Genomic DNA, 22479 nt, shown 5'->3' with positions numbered 1-22479 from the left:
TATTGATTATTGCCACAATTTCAGAGCCTGTGATTGTCTATTCAGAGATTCAACTTCTTCCTGGTTTAGTCTTGGGAGGGTTTATATGTCGAGGAATTTATCCATTTCTTCTAGACTTTTTAGTTTATTTCATAGAGGTTTTGTAGTATTCTCTGATGGTATTGTATTTCTGTGAGATCACTGGTGATATCCCCTTTATCATTTTTTATTGCGTCTATTTGATTCTTCTCTCTTTTCTTCATTAGTCTTGCTAGCGGTCTATCAATTTTGTTGATCTTTTCAAAAACACCTCCTGGATTCATTAATTTTTTAGGGTTTTTTGTGTCTCTATTTCCTTCAGTTCTGCTCTGATTTTAGTTATTTCTTGCCTTCTGCTAGCTTTTGAATGTGTTTGCTCTTGCTTCTCTAGTTCTTTTAATTGTGATGTTAGGGTGTCAATTTTAGATCTTTCCTGCTTTCTCTTGTGGGCATTTATTGCTATAAATTTCCCTCTACACACTGCTTTAAACGTTCCCAGAGATTCTGGTATGTTGTGTCTTTGTTCTCATTGGTTTCAAAGAACATCTTTATTTCTGCCTTCTTTCTTATGTACCCATAGTCATTCAGGAGCAGGTTGTTCATTTCCATGTAATTGAGTGGTTTTGAGTGAGTTTCTTAAGCCTGAATTCTAGATTTGTTGCACTGTGTTCTGAGAGACAGTTTGTTATAATTTTTTTCTTTTCCATTGGCTGAGGAGTGCTTTACTTCCAATATGTGGTCATTTTGGAATAGGTGGGTGTGGTGCTGAAAAGAATGTATATTCTGTTGATTTGGGGTGGAGAGTTCTGTAGATGTCTATTAGTCTGCTTGGTGCAGAGCTGAGTTCAATTCCTGGATATCCTTGTTAACTTTCGTCTCCTTGATCTGCCTAATTTGACAGTGGGGTGTTAAATCTCCATTATTATTGTGTGGGAGTCTAAGTCTCTTGTAGGTCCTCTAAGACTTGCTTTATGAATCTGGGTGCTCCTGTATTGGGTGCATATATATTTAAGATAGTTAGCTCTTTTGTTGAATTGATCCCTTTACCATTATGTAATGCCTCTTTTCTCTTTTGATCTTTGTTGGTTTAAAGTCTATTTTATCAGAGACTAGGATTGCAACCCTTGCCTTTTTTTGTTTCCATTTGCTTGGTAGATCTTCCTCCATCCCTTTATTTGAGCCTATTGTTCTCTGCACTGAGATGGGTTTCCGAATACAGCACACTGATGGGTCTTGACTCTATCCAATTTGCCAGTCTGTCTTTTAATTGGAGCATTTACCCATTTACATTTAAGGTAATATTTATGTGTGAATTTGATCCTGTCATTATGATGTTAGCTGGTTATTTTGCTCTTTAGTTGATGCAGTTTCTTCCTAGCCTCATGGTCTTTACAATTCGGCATGTTTTTGCAGTGGCTGGTACCGGTTTTCCTTCCATGTTTAGTGCTTCCTTCAGGAGCTCTTTTAGGGCAGGCCTGGTGGTGAAAAATCTCTCAGCTTTGCTTGTCTGTAAAGTATTTTATTTCTCCTTCCTTATGAAGTTAGTTTGGCTGGATATGAAATTCTAGGTTGAAATTCTTTTCTTTAAGAACGTTGAATATTGGCCCCCACTCTCTTCTGCTTGTAGAGTTTCTGCGAGATCAGCTGTTAGTCTGATGGGTTTCCTTTGTGGGTAACCGACCTTTCTCTCTGACTGCCTTTAACATTTTTTCCTTCATTTCAACTTTGGTGAATCTGACAATTATGTGTCTTGGAGTTACTCTTCTCGAGGAGTATCTTTGTGGTTCTCTGTATTTCCTGAATCTGAATGTTGGCCTGCCTTGCTAGATTGGGGAAGTTCTCCTGGATAATATCCTGCAGAGTGTTTTCCAACTTGGTTCCATTCTCCCGTCACTTTCAGGTACACCAATTAGATAGTTTGGTCTTTTCACATAGTCCCATATTTCTTGGAGGCTTTGTTATTTCTTTTTGTTCTTTTTTCTGTAAACTTCTTCTTACTTCATTTCATTCATTTGATCTTCCATCACTGATACCTTTCTTCTAGTTGATCAATCGGCTACTGAGGCTTGGCTTTCATCACGTAGTTCTCATGCCATGGTTTTCAGCTCATCAGTCTTTAAGGATTCTCTGATTGGTTATTCTAGTTAGCCATTCATTTAATATTTTTTTCAAGGTTTTTAAATTCTTTGCCATTGATTCAACTTCCTCCTTTAGCTCAGAGAAGTTTGATCATCTGAAGCCTTCTTCTCTCAACTCGTCAAGTCATCCTCTGTCCAGCTTTTTCCTTTGCTGGTGAGGAGCTGCTTCCTTTGGAGGAGGAGAGGCACTCTGATTTGTGAATTTTGAGTTTTTCTGCTCTGTTTTTTCCCCATTTTTGGTTTTATCTACCTTTGGTCTTTGATGATGGTGACGTACAGATGGGGTTTTGGTGTGATCTCCTTTCTGTTTTTAGTTATCCTTTCAGTCAGGACCCTCAGCTGCAGGTCTGTTGAGTTTGTTGGAGTCCATTCAGACCCTGTTTGCCTGGGTATAGCAGTGGAATCTGCAGAACAGCGAATATTGATGAACAGCAAATGATGCTGCCTGATTGTTCCTCTGGAAGTTTTGTCTCAGGGAGTACCTGGCCATGTGAGGTGTCAGTCTGCCCCACTGGGGGTGCTCCCAGTTAGTCTCTTGGGGTCAGGGACCCATTGAGGAGGCAGTCTGTCCATTCTCTGATCTCAGGCTGTGTGCTGGGAGAACTACTCACTTCAAAGCTGTCAGACAGGGACATTTAAGTCTGCAGAGGTTTCTGCTGCCTTTTGTTTGGCTATGCCTGCCCCCAGAGGTGGAGTCTACAGAGGCAGGCAGGCTCCTTGAGCTGCGTGGGCTCCACCCAGTTTGAGCTTCCTGCCACTTTGTTTACCTACTCAAGCCTCAGCAATGGCAGGCGCCCCTCCCCGAGCCTCACTGCCACCTTGCAGTTTGATCTCAGACTGCTGTGTTAGCAATGAGGAGGCTCATGGGCATAGGACCTCCGAGCCAGGTGCAGGATATAATCTCCTGGTGTGCATTGCTAAGACTGTCGAAAAGCACAGTATTAGGCTGGAAGTGATCTGATTTTCCAGGTGCCATCTGTCCTTGGCTAGGAAAGGGAATTCCCTGACCCCTTGCACTTCCAGGTGAGGCGATGCCTCCCCTGCTTAGGCTCAGGCTCGGTGCACTGCACCGACTGTCCTGCACCCACTGTCCAACAATCCCTAGTGAGATGAACCCAGTACCTCAGTTGGAAATGCAGAAATCATTCGTCTTCTGTGTCACTCATGCCGGGAGCTGTAGACTGGAGCTGTTCCTATTCGGCCATCTTGGCTCCATCGGAACAATTTCTTATAAATCCCTTTGCATGGGAGGGGTGTTAGGGGATAGGGGCTAAGCAGAGTGGGAAGGTCTGCAAAGGGTTTTCTGGAGGCTGAGACCTGGGACCCAACCTCACCCTTCCTGTCTTTAGCCCTTTCTCTGTGATGGCCATGCAGGCACCTTGTGCTCCACCTGCCTAGGGTGTGGGCCAAAACTGGGCTGCAGAGATGCTGCCTGCAGTCCTCAGGGTGGCCCTATGCTGGCTGTTCAGACACCTGCCCATGGTCCACTGTGTGCCTGCCCTGTGCGGGCATGGGACATGTGCCCAGGCACACCCACGGCCTCCTCTAGTGACCCTCAGTGGATTTCCACAGGGTCTGGTGTGAGGAGGGCTCAGAAAAACTTTAGGGCTGACTGCAGCAGGGCCCAGGATGGACACTGCTCCAATTCCCCATTTGGGAGAGGACTCTCCTGAATTATGGAGATCCAGTCTCTCCAGAGGGTTGTGATCCAGGCACAGGTACAGTGGCTGCACCATGCCATGATCACGCAGCAGGCCAATGATTGTGAGCCCCTTCTCCAGTGCTTTGGTCCTAGGGTTGCCCCCATGGTAACTACAGTGTCTGACTTCCCATTTGAGGACCTAAGGCCTTGCTGGTCAGGGGGCACTGGGACTCTGAGGCATGTGTCCTCCACTGTCATGTGGGCTGGTCTCTGTGGCATTGGGTTTTGGGACTTTGGAGAGTGGGATGCAGACGAGTTCATGACCAGTCTTTTGGCTTGGGAGCCAGAAAGCCTGGGTGCTCAATACGACAATCTCAGGAGGATGTGGCCTTCCTGCCTCCTAGCATCCTTTTCCCTTCTTGAGATGGGCCCAGCTGCCCTCTGAGCAGGTTCTTCACTCATTCCCGGCCCCTCCAGCAGGGGCAGCGGGCCCTGCCCCCACTTCCTGGGCAGAGGCCTTGACTATGCCAATGCAACTGCCTGCTTCAGGTCCCTGGCTGGCCAACAAGATCTGCCAGGCTTTTGCTGTTCCTTAGGGGCCTGGAGGCTGGGTAGGGTGGGGCTGAGGCCAGCCACCTTCTTGCTGCCTTGGAGCTGAGATGGAACCAAGATAGCTAAGTAGGAGGGAAGAGCTGGTGGGTGCTCACGGCTTCATGGAGCCCTGTGGTATCCACATCTGCCCTAGCTCCTTCCTGCCTATGTACATTGGTACAGCTCGGCTTAAGCCGGTTTGGTTGTAGTTTCTGTCATTTGCAATTCCAACAATGTAGCAGACGTACCTCTGAGCCTCAGCTTCCACCCTTCATGCCTTGGGGAAGGCTTTTCCTTGATTGGCAGCACCAATGGACAGCCAAACCTCACCCAGCCAACCCTCCCTGGGGTGGAAAATTCCTGCTGACACCAGCCTCCCTGGGGCGGTCCCCCAAGAAGGAGGCCAGCAAGTGCCTGAGTCCTGGGCTGTGGCTGAGCCCTGGTGATTCAGGTATTGAGTGGTTCTGTCTGGGGGCAGGCCTGGTCTTGCTGAGAGGCAGTGTGGCCACAGCTAAGAGGTTCGGGGAGGCAGCCAGGGCCGAATCCTAGACAGGTTGAACATGCGTCTGTAGCCCACTCACCAAACAGCGGTGGCTCACTTAAACTTGGACGACAAGAGCGGCTACCTGTCGGGGCCCAGGAAGACACTGTCCCAGTGTGGCACTTCTTCCCTTGGTAGAAGGTGTTGGGGATCTCTGTCCACTGAGGTCCTTGATTTTCACACCTGTTAGGTGAAGTACCCAGCACAGGGGAACAGAACCCCTTCAGGGTCCACGTGGAGCCTGGGCCTTACTCACATCCTCCTGGGAGCGGCCTGGGGCTGAGGGCTTTGAGAGCCAGTGGAGAAGAGTAATTAATACCCCAGGCCTAGGGAGAGGCAAAGCCTAAACAGGGTGCACTGGATGGCAAAATTCCATTTTATTTTGTGGCTTCAAGACTAGAATGGTCAGCCTGGCTGATGTAGCCCATTCATCCTCTCTCTCGGCCTTGGCCTCACTGTCCATGGCCACAGGCTTCAGCTTTTGCAGCTCCTCCTGGGAAGTTCCCTATCAGGATCTCATCCTTTAGACACCTGGAAATCAAGGCCACCCACACAGTCCCAGGGCCCCAGCTCACTGGGCCCCAAGAGATTCAGAGCTATGGGGTATGGGACACATGTTCACAGGCAGCCAGACAGAAAAGGGCCTTGACCTGGCTGTGGATCTCCCGGGAGCTGAGACGGGTCGGGACACACTCACGCTGGGTGGGAACTGGAGTCTTGGGCTGCTGGGTCTCCTGGCCCCCAGGGTGTAAGCTCAGCACACACTTCATGGCTCTTGTCCACACAGGAGCACTGGCTCAGATTCCTCCCAATGGAGCAGCTGGAAAATCTCTCTCAGCAGGGTCCATGGCAGGACCCCCAAAGAGGCTGCCTCCAGAAACTGCTGAGAAATGAGGTCCAAGGACTCTGAGCCCTGACTGGCATGGTCAGAGGAAAGTCAAGGCCAGGCTAAGACCCTGGTCCCCTCCCCTCAAGGGTGGGCATGAGACCCCATCTCTCCTTGCCTCCGTTTCCTCACCTGTAGAGTGGCTGTGAGGAGTAAATGACTTTATCTACACGGGCTGAGCAGTTTGGAGGCACTGAGCTCTTGCGATGTGGATGTTCTTGTTGAAGGAAGGGCTTTTACAACGGCCACTTCTGCAGGACCCTCAGCGTCTCCATACACCATCCTTCCAGAAAGATCAACTCTGGCCATATCTCAGCACCAGACACCCAAAAGGGCCTCCCAGTAGGAGCTAGAGTCACACCCCCACCCTGCATGACAAGGGACCCTCTTTGAGAAGACCTTGCTCAGTGTAGTAGAGGGGTCAGGATCCAGTGACTGGGCGAAGATGATGGCTGAGGCACCTCTGTTCAAGAAGGCGTCCTTAGTCCATCTGCAGCAGGGTTATATCACTGTCATGAGTGGACCCTGTGCAGAGCTGGCATGCCCAGCAGTCACAGGAGCCTCTCCTAGCTATAGCGCACTTTGGCCAGCTTGCCTTAAGCATGCACTTGCCTCGACCAACTAGGGGGACCTCATAGGTGCTGGGATTAGGAGCCCACCTTGCATGTGACCCCCAGCCCCTGCCAAAGGATGAGGCTGCTCTGGTGCAGAGGGAGGAGGGAGAAGGACGCGCCTGCAGGCTGGCCACAAATAAAGCTCTTGGCAGGACGCCCCCACCCAAGGTAGCAATTCATCAGGAAATTGACGGCCCTGCTGTGGATATTTTTAGTCTGTGACCTGCCATCCACTCTTATCTGGGTGTTAATGTCCAAATGTTTTACAAGTATATTACCAGAAAGGATTATTCCCAAGGGGCAGCCATTTGTGGGAAGGTGTTAGAAAAATGTTGCTTTTCATCCCCTCAGCCTTACCATGAAGAGGGCCAGGCAAACTGGCTTCTGAAGCTTTGGTAGGGTGTAGGCTGAGGAGGAACCCAGTGGACCCCCCCAAACCTCCCTGCTGCAGGAGCTGCTTCCTTGCATGGAGGGCCCAGAGTAAGCAGCACGGACGCTAGAGCTTTTGGAACTCCTGCCGCAGTGGGTCCAGACAGAAGGGTCGCTCCATCTCTCTGGGTGGGTGATCCAGCATCAGCCAGGTCAGGGGTTGCTGCCCTTCCTCAAAATGTGCTGGAACCCCCCTTTAGGAATTGGCTAAAGGAGAGCTGTCTGTCCTGTCCCTGTTAGAGAAGGGCTGGCGATGCAGGGGCTGACAAGATGGGGCCCCCAGAATCGTGGAGGCAGGAGTCAGCAGGACGAGAGGGGTTCCCTTAGCCTGTGCTTCTTCTAGATGGATGGTCCAGGCCAACCTGTATTCCAGCCAGCCCAGGGCATGCACCGCCTGGAAGACTAGGGTAGCAGCCTGGGGATGGAGCATTCTGCCCTCCACCCGAGGCACATGAGGAGTCTCTGAGGAGAGCTAGATGGGCCAGTGGGTCACCTCAACAACCCTCACCCAGCCAGGAGAGCCAAGGCATGTCACCTGGAATGACTGGCTCTCCAAGGGCCAGCTGGCCACACTATCCTGGAGTTGGTCAACAAAGCTTTGACCTGGCCAGAAAGGAAGATGCTGGCAGGGCCCTGGGCTGAGGACAGCAAGGACATATCACACTTACCTGGGCAGGACCCACACACAGAGACTCCTGGAGAGGCACAGGGCCTGTCACCAAGATGAACAATCTCTGGGGATTGTGTCCCTGGGGACTGGCTGTGTGGGTGGACTGTGTGAGCTGCCCCAATATGCCGCCCAGAAAGTGGAAATGGCCTTGGAAAGCGGTAGCAGGGAAGCCCCTCCTCGGTGGCTTATTCTCCACCTGCCTCCCTCTGCTCCTGGCAGCCCTGCCCCACCTCGATTTTCAAGCCCACCTGTGTCTGCCTGGAGGGTGGCATGGCTAGCTTTAGTATCTCCTTCTGCAGCTCAGTGATGGGCTCCAGCAGCCCTCACCATGCCTCAGAACCTGAGACCATTAGGGAAGGACAGGACATGCTGCAAACACAAACCCAGTGTGAGAGGGTCCTAGGGAAACAAAGGTCACAGGTAGGGGTCTACGGACTCCAATTCTGATTTCCTGACCAGGATTCAACCATCAGCATGCTCTTTAACCTTATTAAGTCTTGTTGTTCCCATCTGTGACATGGGGAAGGCATCCACCTCAGAGGTTTTGTGTAGCAAAAAATGAATATGATTAAAGTGCCTTTCCTGGTGCTACACATAAAGCCAGGCATGAGTCCTCGTGCAGCTGCCCCCCATGTCCAGGTCCCAGAGGGTAGCCTGGACCCTGACATTGGGCCGGGGCTCAACAATGCCTGGATGCCAGGTTCCCCTGGAGATACTGGGACCCTGGCCTGGGCCTGGACAGAAGGTGTTGCTGTGGCATTTGGAGATGACCCCATGGGTGAGGACTGGGGCCTATGTGTCCCTGTGAAGGGGTGCACCCTAAGGTGGGGCTTGGGCACCCGGGCTGAGAGGGTACAGGATGGACGGGCAGGCAGGTGAGATCCAAGACCACTCTCCACCATGCTTCGAACAAACCCCTCACCCTCCATCTGCAGACTCAGCTCTGCATACTTAAGACACTAACGGGCCCTTACTTAAAAAAATGATATTTTGCTTGCACACTCAAGACTCTTCATCCGACATCAGTAGGGAATCAAAAATCTCTTATTTGGAAACAGCACGTAGGGGAAGCAATGTTGAAAATTTGTCATTGTTCCACAACCTACACATCCTCTGGGAGTTATTGTTTTAAAATGCAACATGTACTGTTAGTTTAAATCATCCCAACTGTGATAACACTCTTTAAATCTTCCATAAACCTTCGCATTTGAACCACTTGCAGATGAGAGTAAATCTATTAGGTGAGAGGAGAGTCAGCACTCAGTGGAGGTGAAATAAAATGAAGTAACAAAAACCTAGATTGTGGGCTAACACCTCCCACCATCCCCCTCAGAATGTGGCAGCTGAACAAGGAGACATGGCAGGCCCGGCCACAGTGCCCAGTGGGGCTTCCCACCTTAGCTTTTAGGATACTGGACACTTGGGGCCAGTGTCCACCTGGGGCCTAGGGGTAAACCTAAGATCTGTGTCCACCTGTGGCCTAGGGGTCAACCTAAGACCTGTATTTCCCCTGGGACCTGATGTCCACCTGAAGACTGGAGTTCACCTGTGGCCTACTGTCCACCTGGGGCCTGAGGTCACTAGGGGCCTAGGTATCCTTCTGGGGCCTGGTGCCCACTCGTCCCTGATTTCTACCTGGATCCTGGGTAGCCATATACCATGAGCCTGGTTACCTTCCTGGGGCCTGGTGTCCATCTGGGGCCTGAGAGTCAACCCGGGGCCTAATATACACCTGGAGTTCAGTGTCCACCCAGGGCCTGAGTTCTTGAGGAGCCTGGTCTTTACCTGGGGCCTGTATCTGTGCATGTGTGTGTGTGTGTGTGTGTGTGTGTGTATGTGCATGTGTGTAATCTCACTTTCTATATAGTTTTGAAAAGTAACACTCTGGGTTTTTTTTTTTTGTTATTGTTCTTATGCAGTTAAGTTTCAAGTAAATGGACACATTGATTTGTTTCTGTCTTCTCATTTTTTCTTATCATCGTGATTCATTTGCTTTATTATTTCTGTTCATCACCATTTGAAGGGTCAATCACAGGATACCAAAAATGACTTTATAAGGAACGGTGGTAAAGAAAAATTGACCAGAAAATATGAAAATCTGTAACATAAATATAATTAAAAGTATAACTTTGAAATTTTAATTTAAACAAATAGATGGGAAAATAGGTGGAAAATTAATTTTAATTAGTTCTTTAGTTAACTAGTACAGAAATACTGAAAGACAAAAGTAAAAAAGCTGAAAAAAGTATAAATAACATGGTCAATAAACTTTATCTAAAAGTATACAAATGTACATTCAACAAAAAATATAAATTTAGTCATGTTTTCAAATGTAGGTCATGAATTAGACAACCAAGGAGTAATCAATGCATTCTAAATAATCAACATCATATTGTATTCCTCAAAGCCAGCACCAATTGGAGGTATATTTCAAACTTTAAGTATGTTTTTTAGAGAAAAATGAAAATCTAATAAAACAACTAAATCATCCACCTGAAAACCTAGAAAAAGCATAAAGTAAACAAAAAGCATAACAAATTTAAGATATATAAACTACTTAAAGAAATAATATAAGACAAAAATTAAAATAAGAAAATAATTTTTGATATTAGCAGCAACACTAATTAAAACATAAGGTACATAAATGAAACACAGAATTTTGAAAAAGATATTACTAGAGATGTAACAGAGATAAAAAAATTGGTCTAAAATAGCAGGAAAAAATGTTTATTCCTGTTCTTTTCACAAAGTCCTCCAAACTATCAAAGATACACAGAAAGAAACAAACAAGAACAAATAGAAAATAGAAAAGCACAACAAACCAGACCTGTTCATTTCACACTCTCCTATTAGGTTGGTGTAAAATTATTCTGGTTTTTGCCATTAAAAGTAACGTCAAAAACTGCAATTACTTTTGCACCAACCTAACAATCTTTTGCTTATGATTTGCCTTTTTCTGCATATGGAATTGTGGAGAGAACACATCAGCCATGACAATCCAAGTATTCAATTTCCATATGTGCATTATGACTGGCATGGGTTTGTGGGTGGTGGATGTACAGAGTGTTGGCACAATTTGCTATGTGGGGGATGCTCTTAGATATCCAGATAGAGTTACCAGGCAGTAGCCCATCACCTCTCTGAGTCTAGAGGTCTGAGAACAGGGTGGGTGGGAGAATATAGCGAGAATCTGTGAGGAATTAGAGATATGGGGGTTACACCCTTGACCTACGTGTAGCCAGCAAGTCCTATTCAATGTGCTGAGTTTTAGAGAAAGGCTCAGACAAGGGACCAGAGCATGTGCAGGAGATTCCACAAGATTCCCAGGGTTCTGCTTGGGCCAGGGCCTTGCCCAGCACAGTCTTGAAAGGACAGAACTGGGGTCCTGCAGTCCACCTCTGTGGGCACCTGGAACTAGGACAGTCCCACTTACCCTAGTGTAGACAGGGCTACAGGAAAATAAGCCTCCGTTTTCTCCTGTAAATAATGTGAGGTGCTTAGAGCATGAAACCACAGGGTTCCACATGCTCAGAAAGTGTCTGTTGACCTTGATTTTTTATGAATGATCCCATTTGTGCTGAGACACTTGGAAAAAGCTATTCACTCCTGGGGGTCCCTCAGGGCAGAGAGAGGCTTGGAGGTTTGGGTAAATGATTTGGGATAGGACAGAATGTGCCCAGGCACTGGACCCTGTGTCAAAAGTCCCAGAACAAGATCAAACCTCATTTGGAAGTTGGGGGAAATTGCTGCCCTGGCTGAGGTGAGGATGCTGGAGAGTGAACTGCACACCCCAGGAGCTGGAGGCAAAGAGGGGACAAGAGAGGCTACTGAGGTCCTTCTTACTGCCCTGGAGCCTGCAGATCCTGCTCCTTTGCCTCCTGGGACCCTGGAGAGCCAGCAACTTGAGGACTCCTAAATGCAGTTTCCTGTTTTGTTCTGTGATGCTCCTGTTGAGGCTGCGGTGCTGATGCTGGCTGGGTGGGTGGAGGACAGCCTCCTGTGTTCCTGGCACCCACTGAGCTTTGCTCATGCATCTGGAGCCAGGGGAGTCATGCTGAGGTCATGCATTTCCTGTTCTTGTGAATAATCTCCACATTATGAGGTGGCCAGAAGCAGGAAAGGGCATTTGACATCCTCCCATTTATTCACTCAGCGACTCTGCCCTTAGCATTAGTCCTGTGTGCCAGATGCCCTGGTGGGCCCAGCGTATGGTATTGAAAATGATCTCGTGGTCCCTGACCCATAGGGGCCAACAGTCTGAAGACAGGTAGACATCAAGCCCCAAGTTGATACCTAGGTGCCTGGTGAACATCAGGCCGCAGATGGACACCCTGGAGAGAGGTAGACATCAGGTCCCATGGAAACTCGGCCCAAGGTGGATACCTTGCCACAGTTGAATAGCTAGTCCCAGGTGGACATCAGCCTCCAGGTTGACATCAGTCCCCAAGAGATATCTAGGCCCCAGTGGATACCCACTGCATACTTGAAATTGTCAAGATTGCTTTTTAAAGCAACAGAGAGTTATCATAGAACATGATAACTTTTAGTAGATTTTGAATATTCCTAAACTCCATGAGAAATCATAATAAATATTTTTAAAATCAGGGTGTATATAAATGAGTATTTTTAAATTTGTCTTTCATGTTTAAGGATTTGGAATGAAATGTTACAAAAGCTATCTGTGTTATTTGTAGAAAATGTAGACAATGAAAAAATCAGAGGGCAAAAATATCTATATTTTTTGGCTATGGGATAATCACTGCTATATCACATTCCTTCTAACCTTATTGCCATAGATTTTTTACAATTAATATTGATTTTATGCCACATAATTCATTACATGTGCAATGGAGTATTACTTGTTCATTAGTAAATCACAGGTTTGACTGTATGTATATTTAAAAAGGCAAAAGAGAGAGATGAATTTACATAATTCATGTTTTTCCACTTAGCATTTTATCAATAAATATATGTGATTGAGTGCAGATGAATGAGATTTGGCTCTGCACTTACTTCGGAAGGCCTCATGCCCTATGTGCTTATCACTAAATATGATTCTATTGTAAACCATTTGGATTGATTTTTAAATATGTCCTTAAAGGAACAAAAACTCTATCTTTGATGTAAAGCAAATAAACAAGAATCTGTTCTAATGCTAGAGCAAAAGCAAACTGAGGATGATTGTAAAATTACATATATCAATACGTCACTTTAGAGGCCTCTTAATTTTTTTCCAAGGGGATATTTGACTACATTTCACTTGCATCTTATTTAATGATTTTATAATTTAAACCCAAATTATAAATCTAGAATTTAGAAAGTATATTCCCCACTGGATTACATTTTTGGAAATATTATTTTATATGTGCACAAATATTAAAAGTCACTGTAGACACTTGAAAACTGAAATATCTTTTAAAGGCAATATTCTACATTAAACTGGTGTAACAAAATTGTTTGGTGCATTTTGTCCAGTACATTTTGTATATATTACATATTTAACCTTTTTTATTCAGCAAATAATTTTTGAGTATCTACTAAGTACTACGTTCTGCATTACTAAATGAATTTAAAGAGTGAAATAACAGACATGGTCTCAGACAATAAAAATTAACATTAGGTCACCTATTTATATATTTTAAAATGGTAATTATGAAAACTTTTTGAGATTTTTAACTAGATAACATTATAATAACACACTTGATGTTGTTAATATTTTCCAGTGAGCAAAAAAGAAAATAAAAAGATGGTTTAATTTATTCAATATACACTTTAAAATTGCAGAAAATAGTCAAGTTTCTCTGCTTTGCAGTTGAATGTCTATGTGTTTTTCTCTACAACTTGGCTTTTGTGGAGTGAGAGAAACAATTATTCTTCCAGCCCAATAAAGGCAGAAGAGTAACAATAAATCTAATATTTTAAATGCTTATCAAAAATAGTAAACATATTATTTCAGAATACTGAGATCAATAAATTGACCTACAAAAAAAGCCAAACTGACAGTATTACTGAATAAGGAAAGGCCCAGACAAAATACTTTTTATTTTGTAACCTCGATATGACACAACTTACCCTAACTATAAAGACCCTAAATTAGCAAGATGGGTGCTTATAATATGGAGAGTAGAAAAACTCATTTCACTTTTAGCTTTTTTATTTCTCTCAGAATAAAAAGTGTATAGGAGTTTATAAAGAAGTTGATACTATAAGTTAATACTACAATGAAGCACTTTTCAAGAAAAGACTTTTTTCTCTTTTACAAATATCGTGTTAGCAGTATTTGTTTTCTCCAGAAATAATGAGGAAATAAAAACATGAGTATGTGGGTAATTAGTGTAGTTTTAAAGAAATGAGTTAGGCAACAGGCTAATAATGTATACTTCACTGGGTTTTGAATGCCAACAATCATATTCTTTATAAGGCACAGATATTTTTCCAAAGAACAAGTATGTGAACCTGAAAAGTAATCACCACTTGGTAGTGACAATATAGATAGGGTGAAGGGTGTCATCAAGAAGCAATGAAAAGATACATTTGCAGTTAAATTTGTAAACCATGATGTTTAATACATATGGTAATAAAGAATACTTTCTCCTGTTTCGACATTATTTTAGAATTTAAGATAGAAACTAAAATACCTAGGGATAATGATATGACTATCAAAAATTAAAGGACATTTTGAGTATTATAGGTTAAGAATGAAAACTTACTACCCAATGAACAGGGGATAATTCATTATGCTCCATATCATTGAATTAAAAGACAGGCCCATTACCTGATAATTTGAAAGTTTAATTTTATTTAAAAGTCTTGTTTCATTCATCAAGCTAAAGGATTAGCTCCCAGAAATATTCTAAGATTGCATATCCCCAACTCCGTAGGAAGTATAGAAAGAATGTTATAAGGGCCCCATCTAAACATTATTATGTAAATAATTTAGTACCATTCCATTTGCCTTTGTAGATTTAAAAATGTAAATGGCTTTCTCATATTACGAAACGTCATTTTTCAAAACCCAGATAAACATAGTATATTGCAAGAGAATAATTATTTTCTTTATTAAAAAAGAAATGCTGGATGCTAAGTCCAAGAGACATAAATTATTTTATACTAATAACTACTAACATTTTATTCATTAAAATATAAAGGTCCAAGATTTCAAAATGATCTTTAAATGATAACATGTTGATCTCTTTTTCTTCTTTCTGTAAACCTTTTTGAGTCTCAAAAATACTAAACTATACAAGCAATATTAAATAGTATATAAACTTGGATTAAAATATTCAAATTTACTAGAATGTGGACATTGGAAAGAATGAAAATAAACAGAGGCATAAAGCAGCAGATATAAAATTAAGAAAGCAACTGAGTGTTTAAAGTACATATTCATCTGTAGTCTAATGTCTACCATAAACAGTGAGTCTTCTCAGTAAAACACAAATTGTTCATGAAGGGAAAAAGCATGTTGTATTACAGAATATTCAACATAATTTTTTTTAGTACTAAATTGTGCCTGGAATATTATGGTTTTTCTATTATGAACTTATGCACTTGCTAATTTTTTTCATAAAAAGTTGTGTTTACAACTCCATTCAAAAGAAGTTTTTGGTGGTTTTTGTTTTTTTTTCCTTCGAGACAGAGTTTTGCTCTTTCCACCTAGGCTGGAGTGCAATGGTGTGAACTTGGCTCACAGCAACCTAGCAACCTTCGCCTCCCAGGTTCAGCTGATTCTCTTGCCTCAGCCTCCGAGTGGTTAGGACTACAAGCATGCACCACCATGCCTGGCTAATTTTGTGCTTTTAGTAGAGACGTGGTTTTGCCATGATGACCAGGCTGGTCTTGAACTCCTGACCTGAGGTAATCCGCCCACCTTGGCCTCCCAAAGTGCTGTGATTACTGGCAAGAGCCACCCTACCCGGCCTCAAAAGCAGTTTTTAAAAGCAAACACAATATAACACCAAAGTTGAAAAATCTATGCTCACCCAAGGATGCCAGGTTTAATTATTTATAGAATACTGCATCAAAAATAAGACAATAACCCAAAATATACCATTAAAGATGTATCCACTCCTACAACTAGAGACACTTAATCTATCTGGTAGCAAATGATACTCCAATCAGTTTCAGCATGTCTGAAATCTGTAAGGACAAAAGTGATAAAACATGACCTTCATTCTTCATTAGACTCTTACAACACTTGAAGGAAAATAATTTCTGAAGCACAAAGAGGTAAAGAGGTGCAATCTTTCAAAAAGATATTCAGTGTTCACAATCCAAGAGTGCAATATCAGGCTGGGTGCGGTGGCTTACGCCTGTAATCCCAGCACTTTGGGAGGCCATGGTGGGTGGATCACCTGAGGTCAGGAGTTCGAGACCAACCTGGCCAACAGGGTGAAACCCTGACTCTACTAAAAATACAAAAATTAGCCAGGCATGGTGGTGTGCATCTGTAGTCTTAGCTACTTGGGGGGCTGAGACAGAAGAATCGCTTGAACCTGGGAGGTGGAGATTGCAGTGAACGAGATCATGCCACCTCACTCAGGTCAGTAACAGAATGAGATTCCATCTCAAAAAAAAAAAAAAAAAGAGTGTAATATCGGTATACACAGATAATATACTGAATGAAACAAATAGAATAATTTGAAGAGGTATCTTGATGAACAAGGAGTCATTAGAAAGGTTGTTTTCATGTCTTTGAAGGAAATTGCAATGTGAGAAATTAGTACTTTGACTAAATTTAGTAAATTTAGTACTATTTAGTACTATACTAAAAAAGTACTATTTAGTACTATACTAAAAAAGTACTATTTAGTACTATACTAAAAAAGTACTATTTAGTACTATACTTAAAGTACTATTTAGTACTATACTAAAAGTTTGGTGCTAACATGTATTATTAACGTGAGTTAGGCAGAGTACCATATAATTTACACGTGTTATCTCATTTATTGTAGGTAAAACGTAATTTCAAACTCTGGGAGTATATATGAATTAGATGGAATAAAATTCTATTTAAATGGCCACCAGTAAACCGGTATCTAGGAACAGGGTGATACAGTGCCCAAGTTTTCTATTCTTACTAAATGTTGTGTTTCATTTTCAACGTTTTCTTGGATATTGCTCTTTTTTGGTCATTTTTATTTTTATTTTAGAAAACTAACAAATTGACTCTTCTTGGTACTGACTCTTGGGTTTTATAGAAGAAAAACTAATTAAATTCTGTACATTTACCTTTACCTCATTTTTTCTCTTTTAAATTTATTTTAATTGACATATAATAGATGTACATGTTATGGGGTACAGAGTGATATTTTGATATATTTATGCAATGCGTAAAGATCAAGTCAGAGTCATTATCATATCCATTGCCTAAATCATGTATTATTTCTTTGCAGTGAGAATATTCAAATATTCCTTATTTTAGTTATTTGAAAACACAAAATAAGTTCCCGTTAACTACAGTCACCCAATAATGCTGTAGAGAACTAGAACTTCTTCCTTCTCTCCAGCTGTAATTTTGTACGTATTAACCACATTTTTCTTATACTCTTCTTTCTCCTACTCTTTCCAGGATATGGTAACCAGAACTCTACCGTTATCTACTTCTATGAGATTAAAAATTTTAACTTCCATACATAAGTAAGAACATGTAGTTATGTGGTGTTTATGTTTCTATGCCAGGCTTATTTCACCTAACATAATGCCCTCCACTTGCATTCTTGTTGCCACAAATAACAGGATTTTGTTCTTTATTATGACTAAATAACATTCCATTATACATATATGTCACATTTCTTTATCTATTCATCTGTTGATGGACACTTATGTTGATTCCATATCCTGGCTATTGTGAATAGTGCTGTAATAAACATGGGGGTGCAGGTAACTCTTTGATATACTGATTTTCTTTCCTTCGGATATATACTGAAAACCATATGATTAAATTAATAAACAATAAAAGCGTTTGGCAAAATTAAATATTCTTACATGACAAAAAACCTCTCAACAATTTAGTATAGAAAATATATGCCTTAACACGGAAGGACATAAAGGACAAATCTACAGCTAAGATCATACTGAATGTGGAAAAGGTGAAAGATTTTACTGTGAACAAGAAAATAATTTTACTGGAACAAGAAAAGGATGCCTATTTTCACCAATCATATTTCACATAGTGAAAGTCTTAGCCAGGACAATTAGGTTAGAGAAAGAAATAAAGGACATCTGAATTGGAAAGGAGACAGTCAAATTGTCCCCGTTTAAAGACAATGTGATCTTATACATGGAAAAAAATAAGACTCTACCAAAAGCTTCTTAGGGTGATAAATGAAATGAATAAAGTTGCAGGATATAAATCAACATACAAAAATCAGTAGCATTTCTATACATTGATAGTAAACTAGCTGAAACAAGAAATTAAGAAAGCAATTCCTTTTACAGTAGTTACAAAAATGTACTTAGAAATAAATTTAACCAAGGAAGTAAAAGATTTCTACAACAAAAATGACAAATATTAATGAAAGAAATTAAAGAAAACACAAAAAAGGAAAGACATCCACGTTTATAGATTGAAATAATATTCTTAAAATGACCCACTATCCTATGTGATTTACAAATTTAGTACAATCACTAGCTTGTATTTTTAAAAGCACCTTTGCTGCATATTCTTAAGATACTCAATGGCAATGCCTGGATTTAAGTTTGAGGTGTTATTACATCTGTTTTATATTGGGCACAATATAATGTTATCAGAGATAACAGTTTGAATGGTCCTAGGTCATACAGTAATATATACATTGTGATTTATAGACAAGCTATCTTTTAATATTCAGGCATTTAGAAAGTTCATTTAGACAAAGTTATAAAACTTGCCTTCCATTCTGCCTATATCACCTAAAAATCCTAATTTAAGAGGTAAATTTGATATTTTTTGATACACAATTTATCAACACAATAAAAATCTAACAACTATCATGTGCAGAGTGTGAAAATCTCATCAGATTAAGGAACACAAAGTCATCCTTTTCATATTTCGGAAGTAAAACTGTTTTGGAATCTGTTATTTTTAGAAACAGTTAAAAACATTTTTTCATTAGTTTTTCATGTAAAATTGTGACAACCAGCATGAAATAACTGTCATCACAGAAGCATGGTATATTCGATTCCAGAATATATTCTGTGTAAGTTTTAATATATTTATGCATTATTTATACTTAGATTGTAACCCATAATATACAGATATTATTTTTCCTTCAACTGTTAAGAATATTCCTAAATAATAAAATTAAAATTAATGAATTATAAATTTTTTTTGGTTGGGAAAATGAATAGACACACACGTTACAGTACATCACTTCACCTCATCATTTCATCTCATTTCATCATTTCATCTCATCATTTCATCTCATCTCATCATTTCATCATATGATCTCATCATTCATCTCATCATTTCATCAAATCTCATCCCATTTCCATTTAATTATTTCATTTCATTTCATTTCACTATTTCATTTCATCTAATTTCATTTCATTATTTCATTGTGTCATTTCATATCATTTCATCTCATATTTTTCATCTCATTTTTCATATCATTTTTCATCTCATTTCATCTCAATTCATTTCATCTCATCATTTCATCTCCACATCTCATCATTTCATCCTTTCATTTCGACATTTCATCTCATCATTTCATCTCATCTCATTTCATTATTTCATTTCATCTCATTTCATTATTTCACCTAATTTCATCATTTCATCTCATCTCATCTCACTTCATCTCATCTCATTTCATCTCATCATTTTTCATCTCATCATTTAATCTCATTTCATTTCATTTCATCTCATCATTTCATCTCACATCTCTTCATTTCATCATTTCATTTCAACATTTCATCATTTCATCTCATCTCACCTTTCAATTTCATTTCAATATCATTTCATTTCATTTCTTTTCATTTCATCTCATTTCATTATTTCATCTCATTTCATCTCATTTTTCATCTCATCATCTCATCATTTCATCATTTCATTTCATCATTTCATCTCATTTCTTCTCATTTCATCTCATCATTTTATCTCATTTCATCTCATCTCATTTCAATTTCATTTCATTATTTCATTTCACCTCATTTCATTTCACCTCATTTCATTTCATCTCATTTCATCTCATCTTATCTCATTTCATATCATCATTTCTTCTCATCTCATTTCACCATTTCATCTCATTTCATCTCATCATTTCATCTCACCTCATCTCATCATTTCATCTCATTTCATCTCATCATTTCATCTCATCCTTTCATCTCATTTCATCTTATCATTTCATCTCATCATTTCCTCTCATCATTTCATCTCATCTCACCTCAGCATTTCATCATTTCATCTCAACATTTCTTCTTATTACATCTCATCATTTTATCTCATCATTTCATCTATCTCATCTCATCTCAATTCAATTTCCTTTCATTATTTCATTTCATCTCACTTCATTTCATCTCATTCATTTCATCTCATTTCATTATATCTCATCATTTCCTCTCATCATTACATCTCATCTCATTTAATCTCATCATTTCATCTCATCATTCATCTCATCATTTCATCTCATCTCATCATTTCCATTTCATTTCCATTTCATTATTTCATTTCATCATTTAATTTCATCATTTCATTTAATTTCACTTCATTTCATTATTTCATTTTTTCATTTCATTATGTCATTTCATTTCATCTCATTACATTTCGTCTAATTTCATTTCATGTCATTTCATATCATCATTTCATTTCATCTCACCATCTCTTTTCATCTCATCATTTCATCTCATCATCTTATCAACTCATTTCATCTTATCTCATCATTTCATCTCATTTCATCTCATCTCATATCTTCTCATCTCATTTCAATTTCATTTCATTTTTTCATTTCATTATTTCATCTCATTTCATTATTTCATCTCATCTCATTTCATCTCATCACATCTCATCATTTCATCATTTTATTTCATTATTTCATCTTATTTCATCTCATCATTTCATCTCATCTCATTTCAATTTTATTTCAATTTCATTTCATTTCATTATTTCATTTCATCTCATTATTTCATCTCATTATTTCATTATTTCATTTCATTTCGTCTCATTTCATCTCATCATTTCATCTCATCATTCATCTCATCATTTCATATCATCATTTTATCTCACCATTTCATTTCATCTCATCTCATTTCATTTCATCTCATTTCATCTCGTCTCATTTCATCATTACATCTCATCATTTCATCATCATTTTATGTCATCATTTCATGTCATCATTTCATCACATCTCATCTCATGTCATTTCATCCCATCATTTCATCACTTCATCTCATTTCAACTCATTTCATCTCATCTCATCACTTCCATTTCATTTCCATTTCATTATTCCATTTCAGCATCTCATTTCATTATTTCATTTCATTATGTCATTTCATCTCATTACATTTCATCTCATCTCATTTCATCATTTCATCTTGTCATTTCATCTCATTATTTCATCTGATTTCATGTCATCATATCATGTCATAATTTCATGTCATCATATCATGTCATCATTTCATGTCATTTCATCACATATCATCTCATTTAATCTCATTTCATCTCATCATTTCGTCTCATCTCATTATTTCCGTTTCATTTCCATTTCATTATTTCATCATTTCATTATTTCATTTCATCTCATTTCATTATGTCATTTCATCTCTTCATTTCATCGCATTTCATCTCATCTCATTTCATTTCATCTCATCATTTCATCGCATTTCATCTCATCTCATCATTTCATCTTATCTCATTTCAATTTCATCATTACATTTCATAATTTCCGTTCATTATTTCATTTCATTTCATCTCATTTCATCATTTCATTTCATCTCATCATTTCATCTCATTTTTCATCTCATCATTTTTCATCTCATTTCATCTCATCATTTCAACTCATCATCTCATCTCATTTCATCATTTCATCTCATCATTCACCTCATTTCATCTCATCATTTTAACTCATTATTTCATCTCACCTCATTTCAATTTCATTTCATTATTTCATGTCATTTCATTATTTCATTTCATTTCATCATTTCATCTCATCATTTCATCCATCATCTCATCATTTCATCTCATTTCATCTCATCTCATCTCCTTTCAATTTCTTTTCAATTTTGTCGTTTCGTCTCATCATTTCAACTCACCATTTCATCTCAAAACTTCATCTCATCTTATCTCATCATTTCGTCATTTCATCTCATCATTTCATCTCATATCAAGTCATCTGATCATTTCATCTAACTGAAATGATGTAATGGAATCATGAAATGAAATGGATAGGATGCCCTCACTGATGTTAAATTTAAAAATTGTTTTTCATGTTTTCATTTTTAAATTTATATGTATTTATGTTTATATTTACTTATATTTCTTTTTATTTATATTTTTACTTATTTCTTTATTTACAGACAAGGTCCTCTTCTGTGGCCTAGGCTGGAATGCAGTGGTGCATTCACAGTTCACTGCAGCCTTGAGCAAACCTGCCACCTCAGCCTCCCAGGTAGCTGGGACCCCAGGTGCGCACCATCACACCTGGTTAATATTTTATTATTTGTAGAGATGGAGGCTTGCTATGCTGCCCAGGCTGGTCTCAAACTTCTGGGCTCAAGCAATCCTCCTGCCTTGGCATCCCAAAATGCTGGGATTACAGACATGAGCCACAGTGCCCAACCTATTTATTTATTTAATAAAGACAAGGTCTCACTATGCTGCCCAGGCTGGTCTTCCACTCCTGGCCTCAAATGATTCTCCAAACTTGGCCTCTCAAAATGTTGGGATTACAGGTATGAGCCACCATACCTGGCCTAAAAATAGTATTATATTTTTGCATTATATAATTTTCAATTAGGTAATGTGAATATTCTGTAC

Source organism: Nomascus leucogenys, chromosome 19, assembly GCF_006542625.1.
Source record: "Nomascus leucogenys isolate Asia chromosome 19, Asia_NLE_v1, whole genome shotgun sequence".
NCBI lineage: Eukaryota > Metazoa > Chordata > Mammalia > Primates > Hylobatidae > Nomascus > Nomascus leucogenys.
This window is presented reverse-complemented; position numbering follows the sequence as displayed.